Below are 16,668 nucleotides of genomic sequence, written 5' to 3'. Positions count from 1 at the left end.
GAAGTGAGGCAGAGAGAACACCAGGCGGGCAGCGGAGTTCTGGATGAGCTGGAGCGGACGGGTGGCGGACGCAGGGAGGCCAGCCAGGAGGGAGTTGCAGTAGTCTAGGCGGGAGAGTACCAGGGCCTGGACCAGGAGCTGGGTGGCGTAGTTGGTGAGGAAGGGTCGGATTCTTCGGATGTTGCTCAGGAAGAATCGGCAAGTGCGTGCCAGAGTGGAGATGTGCTGGGAATAAGAGAGACAGGGGTCCAGGGTGACTCCGAGGTTCTTAGCGGAGGAAGAGGGAGTGAGTGTGGTAGATTCCAGAGGAACAGAGATAGAGGGATCAGAGGAGGGGGAGGAGGAGGGAAAGAAAAGCAGGTCAGATTTAGAGAGGTTGAGTTTGAGGTGATGCGAGTGCATCCAGGAGGAAATAGCAGACAGACAGGTAGAGATACTGGAGGGGATGGTGGAGTCAGAGGTGGGGAAGGAGAGGAAAATCTGAGCATCATCAGCATAGAAATGGTATGAGAAACCATAGGATGCGATGAGGGTGCCCAGGGAGTGGGTGTAGAGAGAGAACAGGAGAGGACCCAAGACTGACCCTTGGGGAACTCCTGTTGAGAGAGGGTGAGGTGTGGAGGTTGCTCCACACCAAGTTACCTTGTAAGTGCGATTGGAGCGGTAGGAGGAGAACCAGGCCAGAGCAGTGCCAGAGATTCCCAGGTCAGCGAGAGATGATAGTAGAATAGAGTCATCAACAGTGTCAAAGGCAGCAGAGAGGTCGAGGAGAATTAGGACAGAGGAGAGAGAGGCAGCTCGGGCAGACTTTAGTGAGTTGGTGACAGACAGGAGGGCGGTTTCAGCGGAGTGAGCAGAGTGGAAGCCAGATTGGAGAGGGTCGAGCAGAGAGTGGAAGAGGCAGAGGGATGAGGTTAGAGGGGTTGGAGGAGCAGCGGCGGAGAGATGGCAGAGGACGAGGGCGAGAGGAAAGAACAGGGATGTGAGAGACAGTCATAGCAGGACAGGCGAGACAAATAGGTACAGTGGGAGCGGTGGGGTGGAGGGTACCGACCTGACTAGTAGATGGCATCTTCCAGAGCGCTGTTAGGTTCGGATCTATTCGAACAGCGTCTCGGCGCAGGCCTCCCCTCGCTGGACTCCCACAGCTAGACTACCGGCTCTTTTGTTGAGGCTCTTCTGTTTGCTGCCGCTTCGTGCTGGCACGGAAATAGCCTGCCTGATTAATATAGCAACTGGGTGGAAAAAAAACAACTAAACTGCGTGGAAAATCAAATCGAATAGCAAATCAACTTCTATTAAATTTAACCACACTCACCTGGTACTAATCACACACCACTTCACCTAATTCAAACACCACCTTACAATGTTACTGAATGTAGTTAATTTAATTACTTGAAGCAGAAACTTACCTATCTGCCTCAGACCCCGGTTACCTGTAGACTGACCACTAGTAGATTCACTTTGCTTAAATAGGTTCCAACCTCACTTTGCAAGAGAACTAGCAACAGCTACTAACTGCTAGGCTTTCTTCTTCAAGAAAGCCTATCAATACATTAATTTATCTGCTTTTTCATGTCTGCTAAGACATGGGAAAATGAGTAAGTGCTAAGTGCTTGAAACTTTTAAAATCTGTACCACAAATGGCAAAGTGCAGTTCAAAATCAAATTGTTAACTGACCTGTTAAGTGCATACAACTGTCAGCCATTTGTCTAACAGGCCTCCAGTATTCACATTCAACGCAAGTCTCTCTGTCAAAGTTGCAGCTGTTCTGTATTATTCAGCATATAAGATTTAGTTTCCCCAGAATCATTCCCTGTCCCTTTTAATTATGTATTGTAGACAGAGACCAAGACAGCTTGCTGTGCTATGCTTGTTTCATTCACAAGGTGCATCTATTTAAATTAAACAAGGGGCTCAGATGATAAGAAAATAATATTGTGTGTGCAAATGGGAGACTGCTACAGCAGATAATTTTCCATCAGAGACCAAATAAATAAGAATAGAGTTCATAGTAGCATGAAATAGATTACAGAAATGTACATGATAAATGTTGAAATCAATAACCATTTCAGATCACATTTTACCCTCACCAACTGTCAGGTTGTACCTCTTTTGTTAACACCTAATTGCTCTGATTCAGTCTGCTTTATAGTATACAGTGCCTATAGAAAGTCTACTCCCCCTTTCAAAATTTCCACCTTCGTTGCCTTATAGCCTGGAATTAAAATGCATTAAAATAGTTTTGTTTTTTTTCATTTATCTACACATCCTACCCCACAACTTCCAAGTGAAAAAAATATTCTAGACATTTGTAGAAAATTAATTAAAAATAAAAACTGAAATAGTTTAGTTGGATAAGTGTCCACCCCCCTTGTAATAGCAATCCTAAATTAGCTCAGGTGTAACCAATCACCTTCAAAATCACACACTGTTAAGTGGCCTCCACCTGTGTTAAATTGTAGTGATTCCCATGATTTCAGGGTAAATTCAGCAGTTCCTGTAGGTTCCCTCTGCTGGGTAGTGCATTTCAAAGCAAAGACTCAACCATGAGCACCAAGGTGCTTTCAAAAGAACTCCGGGACAAAGTTGTTGAAAGGCACAGATCAGGGGATGGGTATAAAAAAATATCAAAGGCGAATATCCCTTGGTGCACAGTCAAGACGATTATTAAGAAGTGGAAAGTGTATGGCACCACCAAGACCCTGCCTAGATCAGACCGTCCCTCCAAACTGGATGACCGAGCAAGAAGGAGACTGATCAGAGAGGCTACCAAGAGGCCAATGGCAGCTTTGCAAGAGCTACAGGTTTTTATGGCCAAGACTGGTCAAAGTGTGCATGTGACAACAATATCCCAAGCACTCCACAAATCTGGCCTGTATGGTAGGGTGGCAGGAAGGAAGCCATTACTCAAGAAAGCCCACCTTGAATCCCGTTTGAATTATGCACAAAAACACTCAGGAGATTTTGTAGCCATGTGGCAAAAAGTTTTATGGTCTGACGAAACTAAAATTTAACTTTTTGGCTTAAATGCAAAACGTTATGTTTGGCGCAAACTCAACACAGCGCATCACCCAAAGAACACCATCCCTACTGTGAAGCATGGTGGTGGCAGCATCATGTTATGGGGATGTTTCTCATCGGCAGGGACTGGGGCACTTGTCAGGATAGAAGGGAAAATGAATGGAGCAAAGTACAGAGAAGTCCTTGAGGAAAACCTGCTGCCCTCTGCAAGAAAGCTGAAACTGGGACGGAAGTTCACCTTTCAGCATGACAATGACCCAAAGCACACAACCAAAGCTACACTGGAGTGGCTAAGGAACAAAAAGGTAAATGTCCTTGAGTGGCCCAGTCAGAGGCCCGACCTAAATCCAATCGAAATTTTGTGGCATGACTTGAAGATTGCTGTCCATCAACGCTCCCCAAGGAACTTGACAGAGCTTGAACAGTTTTGTAAAGAAGAATGGTCAAATATTGCCAATTCTAGCTGTAATTGCTGCCAAAGGTGCTTCCACCAAGTATTAACTCAGGGGGGGGTGGAGACTTATCCAATTATGATCTTTCAGTTTTGTATTTTTAATATATCATTTTTTTCTAAATAAAACCTTTTTTCCCCTTAACAGTGTGGAGTACTATGAGGCACTGACACAACTAAATTTGAAAAAAGTTCAAGGGGGTGTAGACTTTCTATAGGCACTGTATAGGGGGTATCAAGAAATCTTATGCTTAAGAAATATACAAATTGTTTTATAACAGTGATTACTGTGAACATAAAAGATTAAAACGCACAGTATATTATTAATATTATTATTAATATTATTATTATTATTATTATTATTATTTATTTCTTAGCAGATGCCCTTACCCAGGGCGACTAAGAGTTGTATACAAAAAATACATATCAAGAATTACAGTACAATTAAGAGTAAGATACAAAATACAATGACTTCAGTCCTAATAACAGCAAATACAAAACACAGTATGATTTGATATCGGGGCAGTTCAAGAGAAGATAACAGTGTTGATAGTTACATCAGGGTTAGATACGAGTGCAAGTGAAATACAAAATACTACAGATTGGATTAAGTGCAGGATTAAATACGGTAAAATAGGGAGCAGATAAGTGCAAGTTAAAGTGCATTAAAGTGCTATATTGTCAAGAAGGGAAGAGTTGCGTTTTACAGGTGTTGTCTGAAGAGGTGTGTCTTGAGGAGGCGCCGGAAGGTGGTCAGGGACTGGGCAGTCCTGACATCCATAAGAAGGTCATTCCACCACTGTGGGGCGAGGGTGGAGAAGGAGTGGGCTCTGGAGGCAGGGAAGCGTAGAGGAGGTACAGACAGTCTTCCAGTGCAGGCGGAGCGGAGAGGTTGGGTGGGCGCGTAGGGAGAGATGAGGGTCTGGACGTAGCTGGGTGCAATCTGGTCAAGGCACCAGAAGGCAAGTACAAGAGTCTTGAAGTGGATGTGAGCGATGACCAGGAGCCAGTGGAGCAGTGGAGTAGCATGGGAGAAGCGAGGCAGAGAGGACACCAGGTGAGCAGAGGAGTTCTGGATGAGCTGGAGGGGATGGGTGGCGGACGCAGGGAGGCTGACCAGGAGGGAGTTGCAGTAGTCTAGGCGGGAGAGTACCAGGGCCTGGACGAGGAGTTGTGTGGAGTAGTTGGTGACGAAGGGTCGGATTCTTCGTATGTTGCTCAGGAAGAAACGGCAGGTGTGTGCTAGAGTGGAGATGTGCTGGAAGTAGGAGAGGTAAGGGTCCAGGGTTACTCCGAGGTTCTTGGCTGAGGAGGAGGGAGAGAGCGTGGTAGATTCCAGAGGAATGGAGATAGAGAGATCTGAGGGGGGGAAGATGAGGAGGGGAAGAAAAGGAGGTCAGATTTAGAGAGGTTGAGTTTGAGGTGATACGAGTGCATCCAGGAGGAGATAGCAGACAGACAGGTAGAGATACGGGAGGGGATTGTGGGGTCAGAGGGGGGGAGGAAACCAGATTGGAGAGGGTCGAGCAGAGAGTGGTTAGACAGGAAAGCAGAGAGCTGGTGGTGTAATGCCCGCTCGAGGGTTTTGGAGAGGAAGGGTAGGAGGGAGACGGTAGCTCAGGAGGGAGGTGGGGTCGATGGTAGGTTTTTTCTTTTAATTTAGTTGTTGCCAATTATTTTTTTTATTATTTTCTACCAATTTGGAATGGCCAATAATTTTTTAGGCTCAGCTCACCGCTACCACCCCTGTGCTGAATCAGGAGGGCAAAGATGAACACATGCTGTCCTCCGAAGCATGTACCGTCAGCTGACCACTTTTTTTCACACTGTGGACTCACCATGCAGCCACCCAAGAGCTACAGCATCGGAGGACAACGCAACTCTCGGGCAGGCGCCCAGCAGGCGTCCGACCAGACTACAGGGGTCGCTGGTGCGCGGTGAGCCGAGGACACCCAGGCCAACCTAACCCTCCCTCCCCCCAGACGACGCTCGGCCAATTGTGCGCCGCCCCCTGGGAGCTCCCGTCCACGGTCGGCTGTGGAATAGCCTGGACTTGAACCGGCGACGTCCAGGCTATAGAGCCCATCCTGCACTCCACACGGAGCACATTTACCGGATGCGCCACTCTGGTTTTTTGAGGAGGGGGGTGATAGAGGTTTGTTTGAAGGCAGAGGGAAAGAGAGGAAAGAAAGATGAGTGGGGAGGGGGTCCAGGGTGCACATGGTGGGTTTGTGGCCCTGGAGGAGGGAGGAGAGGTCAGAGTTTGAGAGGGGAGAGAAGGAGGGTGAGTTAGTAGGGGAGACAGAGGGTTTGGGGGTTGGAGCGGGAGGGGGTGGGATAGAGGGAGGGGGGTAGGGTTGAGGAGGGAGGAGAAGGTAGAGAATAGTTTCCAGGGGTTGTTAGTGGAGGATTGAATAATAGATTGGAAATAGGAGTGTTTAGCAGAGGAGAGAGTAGAGATGAAGGAGGAGAGAAGGGAGCGGTAGAGGTCTAGGGAAACAGGGAGTTTGGTTCTCTTCCATTTCTTTTCAGCAGAGCAGAGTTTGGTTCTTGCTGAGCGGAGCACAGAGGAGAGCCAGGGTTGGGTAGGGGAGGGGCGGGCAGGTCGGGAGGTGAGGGGACTGAGGGAGGCGAGGGAGTCGAAGAGGGTGGAGGTAGCAGAGTCTACAGAGAGTTGGGAGGAGTCGATAGGAGGGAGGTGAGAGAGAGTGGTCGAGGCAAGGACAGAGGGGGAGAGAGAGCGAAAGTAACAATGGGAGGTGACAGTGGGGATAGGTGGAGTGGGGAGAGAGAGAAAAATAGATGAAATAGTGATCAGAGAGGTCCAGAGGGGTGACAGAGAGGGTGAAGGGGCAGCAGCCCCTGGAGAAGGTGAGGTCCAGTTGACGGTCAGCTTTGTGGGTAGGAGGGGATGGAGAGAGACAGAAGTTAAAGGAATGAAGGAGAAGAAGAAATCCGGCAGAGTGGGTGGGGTTGGAGAGATGGATCTTGAAATCACCTAACAGGACAGTTGGGGTAGACAGAGAGGGGAGGGAGGAAAGGAGATAGTCGAGTTCATCGAGAAAGTGAGTGAGAGGTCCAGGGGGGTGGTACAGTACAATTAGCAGGAGTTGACAGGGAAATTAGTTGGACAGTGTGAAATTCAAAGGTGTTAACAGAGAGTGAGCAGAGGTCAGAGGGGACAGAAAAGAGTAAGGAGGGAGAGAGGAGAAGACCAGTCCCACCCCCCCATCAAGTGAGACGTGGAGTATGGGACAGGATGTAGAGAGAGGACAGGGCAGCAGGAGTTACAGTGTTATCAGGAGAAAGCCAGGTTTCTGTGAGAGCAAGGAAATCGAGAGAGATGTGGGAGGCAAAGGCAGAGATGAAATCAGCTTTGTTAGCAGAAGAGAATGGAAGGGGGGAAAGGCAGAGAGGAGGTTAGAGGGGTTAGAGGAATCAGCGGCAGAGAGAGGACAGAGGATGGGAGTGAGAGGACAGAATAACAGGGATGTGAGAAACAGTCATAGAAGGACAGGTGAGACAGATAGGCACAGTAGCTGTGGGAGCAGGAGCGGTGGGGGGAGGGTATAGACCTGTCTAGTAGTTGGCATCTTCCAGAGTGCTGCTAGGTTTGGATTTTCTCCAACAACCTCTCCTCGCAGGACTCTCACAGCTAGACTCCCGGCTCTTTGGTAGAGAGTCTGTTCAGCTGGCTGCCACTTCATGCTGGTGCACAAATAGGCTACCAATTTATTATATTAACCCTTAGCGGTCCATTTATTCATTGCTTAACTGAGCAAAACAGAACATATATTTCATTTTAAATACAAAATGATAGCAAGCCCATACTCTTGACTTACTAACCACCAGAGTTTTTTTTTGTTTAATCAGACATGGTTAACCCTGATTTGGCCGTCATTTACCATGGTTAACTATTGCCAGATCGTGTTTAGCATATGACACCACAGTCAAACCATGTTTTACTGAATGTTTGGCAAAGATATATAAGGTAAATTTTAGGACCAGACATAAGTCTCTATTCCCAATTCTTTAACTCATATGTTAATTAAGGAACCCTTAACTAACGACTTTTGATTTTGACAGAAATAAGGAAGGTTTACAGTAGTATGCACAAAACTCTCTTCAAATGTTTTTTTTTTTTTTTTTTATGGAGATTTTTTATGGAACTTTTTATTCCTGTTTCAAATCACTCAGCAACTTTAAATAACATTTACAAACAAATCAATACATTTTCAAACATAAAAGTTTTTTTCCTTGTTCCTTATCTTTTTCATAACCCTTTCATACAGTATATTATCAGAGCACCTATTTGGTAACTTGTTACACTGAGAACTAGGGCAAGGTACGTGTTTCAGAGTGTTTTTCACAAGTTACTGAAAGGGGGATTTGTTCACTTTTTTTTAAAAAAGTAAGGTTTTTGTGAATAGAGCCCAGAGATTCTAGAACTATCAAGTTTAAAGAAAGGTTATATTTAATTGGTGGACACAGGCTGGTGAGCTATTTGTTAAATAGTATACGGAAAACATCTAATCTTTAAAGGGTACATCAGCACTACATGAAAAATAGAACACAAACTATCCCACCTTGCTGTTCCGAATGTATTATGGCAAGAACTGAAAAGGCTAGGTTACAATGAGAAATCTAAAAATCAATCTAATGTAGTTTTGGAAATTGATGGTGAACTTTGTTATGATTCTAACAAGGTGGCTAATGTTATGAATAATTTCTATACAAATATGGCTTCTGAGCTGGTTAACAAATTACCAAGTACACCTGAGTGGTTTAACACTGAGTCTGAGATACTTAAATACTTTTATAGAACTTTCACTAAATAGTTTTAAATTACAACCTGTATGTGATAGTTTTATATATAAACAACTTTGTGGTCTGAACTCTTGTAAAAGCACTGGGCTAGATAACATTCCTTTTAGATTTTTGAAAGATGGTGCCAGTGAACTAAAGTTTCCTATTACATTCATTGTAAACTTATCTATTACCACAGATATTGTACCTGATGATTTTAGACTAGCAAGAGTTAGACCTCTATTTAAGAAGAACAAGAGAGGAAGTTTGGAAATTAGACCTGTTAGTATTCTCTCATCAGTGTCCAAAATATTAGAAAGATCAGGGTATACGCAATTAGAAAGTTATTTAATAGTTAACAAAATATTGTACAAGTTTCAATCAGGATTCAGAGGTGGATTTTCTACCGATACACGTCTTATTCACCTTACAGATTATATTAGATCTGAAATTGACAAAGGTAACTATACAGGCATGGCACTTACATAAATACAAAAGGCTTTTGACAGTATTGCTCATACAATGTTATCTGAGAAACTAGAGGAAATAGGTGTAGGGTCGATTATGTGGTTCAAACCATATCTTTGCAACAGAAAACAATTAATTAAGGTCAATGGCGTTGAATCAGAGTTTATGAGTATTTACCGTGGAGTACCACAGGGAAGTCTTTTAGGCCCTTTGTTGTTAGTAGTAAAGGCAGCATGATGGTATGCTGCAAATGTGCTGGGCCCATACATTTCTGTTGGTTTTCTAGGTCGTGGTAGGTATCGGTGTCGTTCCATAATACACATGGTTCTATATAATGGTTGATTTTAATATTACAACGTCCTCTAAAAAACGATTTAAAGTTATTTTAGAAGCAAAAAATGTTAGCATAGATTGAATTGTAAAGGTTTTAGGGTTTTAGGAGCCTACCCATAATGCATCTGCATAATGACATCTATTAATATTACAGTGTCCTCAAACTGAATATAGTCTAAAACCCATTTAATGTTATTTTAGAATCTAAAAAAAATACCACTACATTATTTGGTTTAATATGATTATTTTAAGACCAAATAAGCCGTGGTTAGGAGTAAGGATCCTCTTTTTCTGTTAAAACTGACTGTATTTTGTGGTTAAATGCTAGGGTGTTTCTCAGGACTAGTAAGAAATTATGGAGAAAGAAAGGAAGAGAATCTGTTTTTTTGACCAAGCAGCAGGGTTATGGGGAACATGGTGAAAAGACCCTAGCTTTTGACCAAGGGGAGAGAAACAGCCATGGCGAAGAAAAAGTTAAAAAAAAAAAAACTGTTTTTTGATTTAATAAGAGATTGTTCTTAAATAATAGCTTTAACTATCCTCCTTCAGAAGAATATGTCTTACATAAAGGCTTTTTAATCAATATATAATATTTTACACTATTACACTGAAAAAGAACCATATCTACTTGTGAAAAAGTCTATTGAGCCTGTTCTTTTTTCGGGGAGGTAGACTTGAGGTGGGCTGTTCACTGCGTAATTATTATTATTTTTTTTTTATTATTTATTTCTTAGCAGACGCCCTTATCCAGGGCGACTTCCAATTGTTACAAGATATCAAATTTATTTTTACATACAATTACCCATTTATACATTTGGGTTTTTACTGGAGCAATCTAAGTAAGGTACCATGCTCATGGGTAATGCATGTACTGTTCCCACAATGCTGTTGGTTGATATTCAAATACAGGATCTTTCTATCTACTGTATACAGGTTCTCTAATTATTTTCAAATTAAAGTCTAAAACAAAAAATAAATAAATAAAAATCTTTCAATGTCTGCTGTTTGTTTGTGTGTAAATTCAATTCTTTAATAATATAATTACAATTATTTTAGTTAAGATGAAACATTTACAAAGCGATGAAATTAATAAATACACTAATTAATAAATACATGTTTGCTGTTCAATTATAATCTATAATCGTAGTCAGTGTTCAAGAGTTTGTTACAAAAATTTCAGTTCAGATGTAAGCAGCGACAAACTGTGGACACTTATCCTTGAATTGATTGAATTGAGGTCAAAAATTGTTTTACAATAACAAATAGTCAGACATTATGTAAAAAAACATGTTTTTAGTACAGTATTTCTGATTTTACTGGGGTATAGGCATCTACAAATGTGATATGGTTGTCTTTTTATGATACACTTTTTATGATCTAACTTAACATGATATTGCCTGTATGTTATAATGTTCAAGATTTTATTGCATTATTTTAACATATTAATTTTAGATCTTGAAACAAAATGACATACTTAAAATACCTGAAAATCTTATCAAACACCTTTGTGGTATATTTCATACATGTGGATAGAAAAATAATTCTCTACAGAAGTTATTTTGGCCTCATTTATTTTGGAATTGTTTATTTTCTGTCAGATTAAGATTTTTTGCTGTCAAATTATAATAGATATGTTATAAAAGAAGAAAGATTAAACCAAACATACATTACCTTGTAGAATGACTGGGAATTTACAAACAGTATGAATGAGAACAACAAAGCATATTGCATAAAGAAGATACAAAGTACCCTTTACAAAGGGAATCATTTCAACCGTATAAAGAAAATCAGCATATCTCTAAACTAGCTGTTTTAAAACAGAAAGCTTCCTGTTAAACATAACACCACAATCAGCATATCTCTAAACTAGCTGTTTCACATTCTTACAGAATACAACCCCCAAAGAACAATATATTTAGAAGCCATGCGAAAAGCATACAAAGAAGCAGTACCCATGTACACGTGCACTTTATTTAGGGTTAATAGATTCCTTGTATTGGCTCTTCTGTTTAGGTTTGACACGTCTGTGGTGTCGGGTCAGGCATCATCAAAACAAGTCCAGAACAGTTGAATAGGGGTGCCAACACTGCTTTGAACTATTGAGGACGTTTCCTGTCTTTGTAAAGCAGGTTCATAAAACACATTTGCTTAATTTACATATTAAGATCTCAAACAAACCCTCCCGGCTGTTTTTGACCCATGACCACAATGTTACTTTTTTTTTTTTTTGAACCCTCCACGCGCGCCCTAGGTATCTCCACTTGTTCGTTCAGTAACAGGGGTGTACACTTTCAATCGGAGGACTCTTTGAAACGCCATAGGTAATTTAATGTTTTTGTGTTTTCTTTATTTTGTGTTTGTTTTCAGTTGATGTTCATTTGTTTTTAAAAGGCGATCTTTCAGTATAGTTTAGTGTAGGTTACTTGTATATTCATTCTTGTATTCATTCTTTCTTTATTTTAATTAAGTCTATCCTATCTATATATTTTCTGTTTTTTCAGTGATGCCAGAGACTAATTCCTCGGACATAAAATAATATGAATGCAATGTTCTATTACTACCCTGCCGTATTTTAATTTTTAAAATAAAATTGTAAGTTTGTTTAAATTATTGATTGTTGGCACTGGGTAGCTTGTAACTTTTTAATTAGACTGGCGATCTGTGTACTATGTTTAATACGTTCATATAAAATCCTTAAGAGGGCTGGTATAGCTATACTTTAAGACAGACCTATTTTATACTAAAAAAAAATATCAAATTGTTGGTCATTTCTAACTCCCGGGACAGATTTTCCCACTTATTTTGCTCAAAAACTCTTACATACTTTTGTCAACAAACCTTACATTTCTGCAAATGGCATGTAGGTCTGTGGTCACTGTAATCCACGTCTGCACGGCTGCATGTTCGAGAAGCCCACCCCTAGCTCTAAAAAACACCTTTTGTACACAGAATATTTTACGAATAAATTAAGAAATACAATAAAGATGTTTTTTTTATTTAGAAAATAAAACTAACTTAATTTTTTTTTTTTTCATTTCACAGGGCATGAGCTGGGGTGAAGGAAAAGGCAGAAGAAGCAGCAAGGAGCAGTTAGTAGGATAGAAAGATGGTCGCTGACTGAGGGCGGCGATGCCGACACATCCCAGGGGCAAAGGACCCAGCATACCGAAGACAGGATAGAAAAGAGGTCACTGACTGAGGGCGGCGATGCCGACACATCCCAGGGGCAGAGGACCCAGCAACCGAAGACAGGATAGAAAAGGTGGTCGCTGACTGAGGGCGGCGATGCCGACACATCCCAGGGGCAGAAAATAAGGACAAAGCATAGAGGTTATTATGGGAGTCGAGCACGAGGGCCACGTCCCGAAAGAAAGGCAGAATTGAACAGAGCCTTGAGTGAGGCAAGATAAGTGCAGGAGCTGCGACAGGACAGAGTATGGCCGGGGGTCCGCTCTGACTCACATGGTGAGAACCCCCCTGAAGGTAAGGGAGGCGGATGCCTATCCCTGAGGTCGGGGAAGTGAGACTCACTTGCCCCCCAAAGGATGGACCCCCGGCACCTCACGAAATCTCCCACACCGTGAGACAAACAAAGACAGCACATGCCAACGCATAACATAGACACAAGACCAGAAGGACAAATGAGACAAACAGAGGGAGGTTAGTGGATATATTAGTAGGATGTGATTATGTGTATACTTGCCGCCCAGTGGAGAGGAAAAAACCCCTTGAGGCCAATTAGGGGAAAACCTTTGGTGGCCCCGGCGGTCAGGTAGCCCCCACTCCGGGCATACTAGCGATTTTAAAATGGGCTACAACTATATCGGAGGGAGATGAATGAACATAAAAGTCTACTGCAGAAGAGGACCAGCGCCCCATGGTCTTGATCAGGCTGTTGATGCTGGCCTTTGCGGTGGAGGTAGCTGCGCCTATACAAAATGAGTGGGGAGTATAAAGCTGAGGAGGGAGGCCTGTTCTGGAGAGGAGGGTGGAGAGGTGGGCTGAGAACCAGTGATGAGTGATAATGGAGTGAGAAGAATCGATGAATAGAGGGTCCGGGGGGGGGGGTTCTGATGGAGAGATATCTTGACATTGCTGAGAAAAGGCAGATAGAAGATTCAATCCTTGAGAGCTGAATGAACTGACCGTGCCAGAGTTGATCTGTCTTTGAGGTACGCAGCCGAATTATGAAGTAGGAGTTGGAAATACAAGAGAGGTCACATAAACGAATACCCGCTGCGGGGAAACTAGAAGCTGAAGGAACTGTGAATTCTGAAACTCTGAGGAAACCGAAGAAGGCTGTTAGGCAGATGGTCTCCATGAGGAGATCTTCGCAGGGGGAGAAGCAACCTTTCCGAAGAGTAGAGATGAGTGAATGGAGAATGTCTGTTGATATAGGCAGGCGGGAAGGTGCAGCGGGGGGGGGGGGAGCTTTTGAAGATTCCGCAGAGAGTCAGACGAACTACTGGTATGGAGAGAATGGTGGGAGAAGGCACGGACATGATGCGGTAGTGATATTGGATTCCTGAAATGTAAGATTTAATGGATGCTGGGGAGAGATGGAGAGATTCCTTAGCATGGACAATGAAGGCCAGGATCCAGGCTTGATCGCATAATGAGAGGGGATGAAGAACGTCCTTTGTTGATGATGTGCACTGTGGGTTTGTTATCACTGAAGAAAAGGATTGATTTCCTTGACCATTGGTGACCCCAAAGGACAGCGGCTACTACGATTGGATATATTTCTAGGACAGCAGTGGATTTCTCTTGAGGGGGAAGAAGCTGAATTTCAGGGGGCCAAGTGCTGGAGAACCATTCAGATGAGAGGAACCCGCCAAATCCGATGGATGAGGCGTCAGTGAAGAGGGCAAGATCGTGAGGGGCTGAAATGAAGTTAAAATAGAGAGAGACCGTTCCAGTTAGTAAGGAGAGTGATCCACATCTTTACATCTTTTCTGGCTTCGGCTGAGATTTTGACGTGTGAATTCATATTCTTGGCAGTTGATGAGAGGGCTAGAAGACGTGAGATAAATGTTCTGCCCTGAGGAATGATGCGGATGGTAAAATTAAAATGACCGAGGAGAGACAGGAGGTCCCGCTTCTTAATGAAAGAGGAGATCTGAAAACTGTTAATGAGTGAGAGAATACGTTGGAGTTTGGCAGGGGGCAGGCTGGCTTCGAATTTCACGGTATCTAGAGTAATGCAGAGGAATTCCAGAGAGTTGACAGGGCCGATGGTTTTCTCTTGAGAAAGGGGGACACCAACTAAGGAGAAGAGGGCTTTAAGATGATTAATTGCTTGGGCTGGAGGATCTGAAGGGGGGAAATAAGTAGGAAGTCATCCATTAGATGGAGGAGAAAGGGAACATGGTAGGTGTTGAGCAAAATCCAGCAGAGGGCTTCTGATAAGGAATCGAATATTTCTGGTCTACTGCGGCAACCGAAGGTGAGCTGGGTGGAGAAATAGAACTTGTCTGCCCAGCAGACTCCGAAAAGGTGACGGAGGGAAGGATGAATAGGCGTGACCATAAATGCATCAGAGATATCAGCTTTGGCAAGCCAGGCTCCGTGACCTGCAACTTTGATGGAATGAATGGCGTCTGAGAGCTTTATGTAGTGATGAGCGAACTCCTCGCTTGAAATGAGGGAATTAATGCTGCGTGTGTAACCGCCCCGAGGAGCAGATAGGTCAATGATAAGGTGTTTCTTGCCAGAATACTTGCGGGTAGTGATGCCTATGGGATTAATGCGACAGGTAGTGAAGGGAGGTGCTGCATAGGGACCGACCATGAAGCCTTTGTCAACTTCGGCTTGGATGAGGGAACTGACGACTTGTGGCTCTGCTATGGCAGAACGGAGGTTTTGACAGATGTGAGACTCTCAAGGGATGTGAGAAATGCCAGTGAAGAAGCCATTTGTAAGTCTGTTAATTAGATAGGAGTCGAACGGCTTGTCAGGATGATTTTGAAGCGCCTTAAGGAGAGCCGAAACGTTGATAGGAGTAAAAACCTGAAGCAGCTTTGATTGTCACTTATTTGTAAGAGGACATATGGACTGGGAGTGGGCGTCGTTACAGAAGCTGCAGACATGGAGGTTCTTGCAGAGACGGTTGAAGCAGGCAGAAGAATTAAAATTATTACATATTTGCCTGCCGCCTGAAAACTTGATGGGTCAGCCATAGATATCTTGGGCTTGAGATCTGGTGGGCAGAGCTGAAGCATGGATGGAAGCAGGGGCAAGCGGTCTTGAACTGGGAAGAGAAGGCAAGGGATGAGGAATGGGTTGAAGTGAACTAGCTGCTACTTTAGGGCATAAGTGTGAGGAGTGCGCTGTGGAGGCACATGCACTGCAGGCATTGGCACGAATTCCACTGAAGATGTGGGTGATAAGATCTGGGTCGGAACAGGCCCAGTCAGCTGAGAGGGTGGCAGCAGCTTTGGCTGCTGGTATTGATAGAACAAGGTGCCCCCATAGCGCACAGACAATTCAACAACCAGGAAGAGATACTGATTTAGCTCCTGTAATCTGTGTGGATAAACAGAACAGAGAATGACACGGTAGATGGAGAAAGCGAGGACGAATTCTCCCACAGAAAGGCTGTTTTGACGACGTGGGTCGCGAGACTTTAGAGTGACTGAAACGTCTCCACAGTCAACCGCTCTGTTATCCAAAAACTCAGAAGAGGCGATGAGAATGGAAACGATATTAACGTCCTTGCCTTCAATAATTTGCTTCCTAATTTTTGGAGAAATAGAATGGCTGGTAATAGCACGGGGAGAAGAGGAACCTGCTGCAGTGGCTGAGGAGAGGTTGAACTCTGGAAGAGCAACAGGGGGTACTAAAGAGGACGTACCAGAGGTATAAGCAGGAGTGGAACTGAAGGCAGGTTGAGCCAGAGAAGGATTCTCCAGTTTGTCAAGACGGGCGCTGAGGGCTAGCTGAGAGTCTATAATGGGCTGGAGCAGAGTTTGCAGCTGATTAAATGTGACTGCGCCGGCAGGGGGAGCTGGGCTGCATGAGCAGGGTCTTGCGTATGCGCAGCAGGAACAGAAGCTGTGAGAGTAGCAGAAGAGGAGGGCCTGATGGCCGAAGCTTGCAGGTGGGGAGGAAGAATCGGCTCGGCTGACAAAGCTTCACAATAAGTAAGAAATAAAGACATGCAATCTCCGCCAACGGGGATGGGAATAGACTTCTCAGAAAGAACTTGTCGTCCAATCTTTATAGTGTCGTCCAATCTTTATAGTGGAGCTGTGGCAGGGGCTGGCTGGCGGAACCGTGCTTTGAGCCGCGCTCTTGCCTAGCTGAAAGCCGGGTGGAAGCAAGGTTGACTGGCGGGGCTGGTACAGTCGAGAACCGGGAGGAGGAACGGGAGGTCTGACAGAGACGGACCAGTGGAGGAGTCGGAGGCAGGAACTCGTCTGAGTCAGAAGGAAAGGCGTAGGCTGAAGGCTTTTCCATTAGTAAGCAGGTAAGCTTGCAGGTATTTAATTGTTTGAAACAATAATCTTCGTAGAAATTATATATATATATATATATATATTTTTTTTTTTTGCAGAGTAATGTGTAACACTACCGGTCAGGATTC

The sequence above is a fragment of the Acipenser ruthenus genome, chromosome 10, assembly GCF_902713425.1.
Source record: "Acipenser ruthenus chromosome 10, fAciRut3.2 maternal haplotype, whole genome shotgun sequence".
Classification (NCBI taxonomy): Eukaryota; Metazoa; Chordata; class Actinopteri; order Acipenseriformes; family Acipenseridae; genus Acipenser; species Acipenser ruthenus.
Note: the sequence above shows the minus strand (reverse complement) of the source record.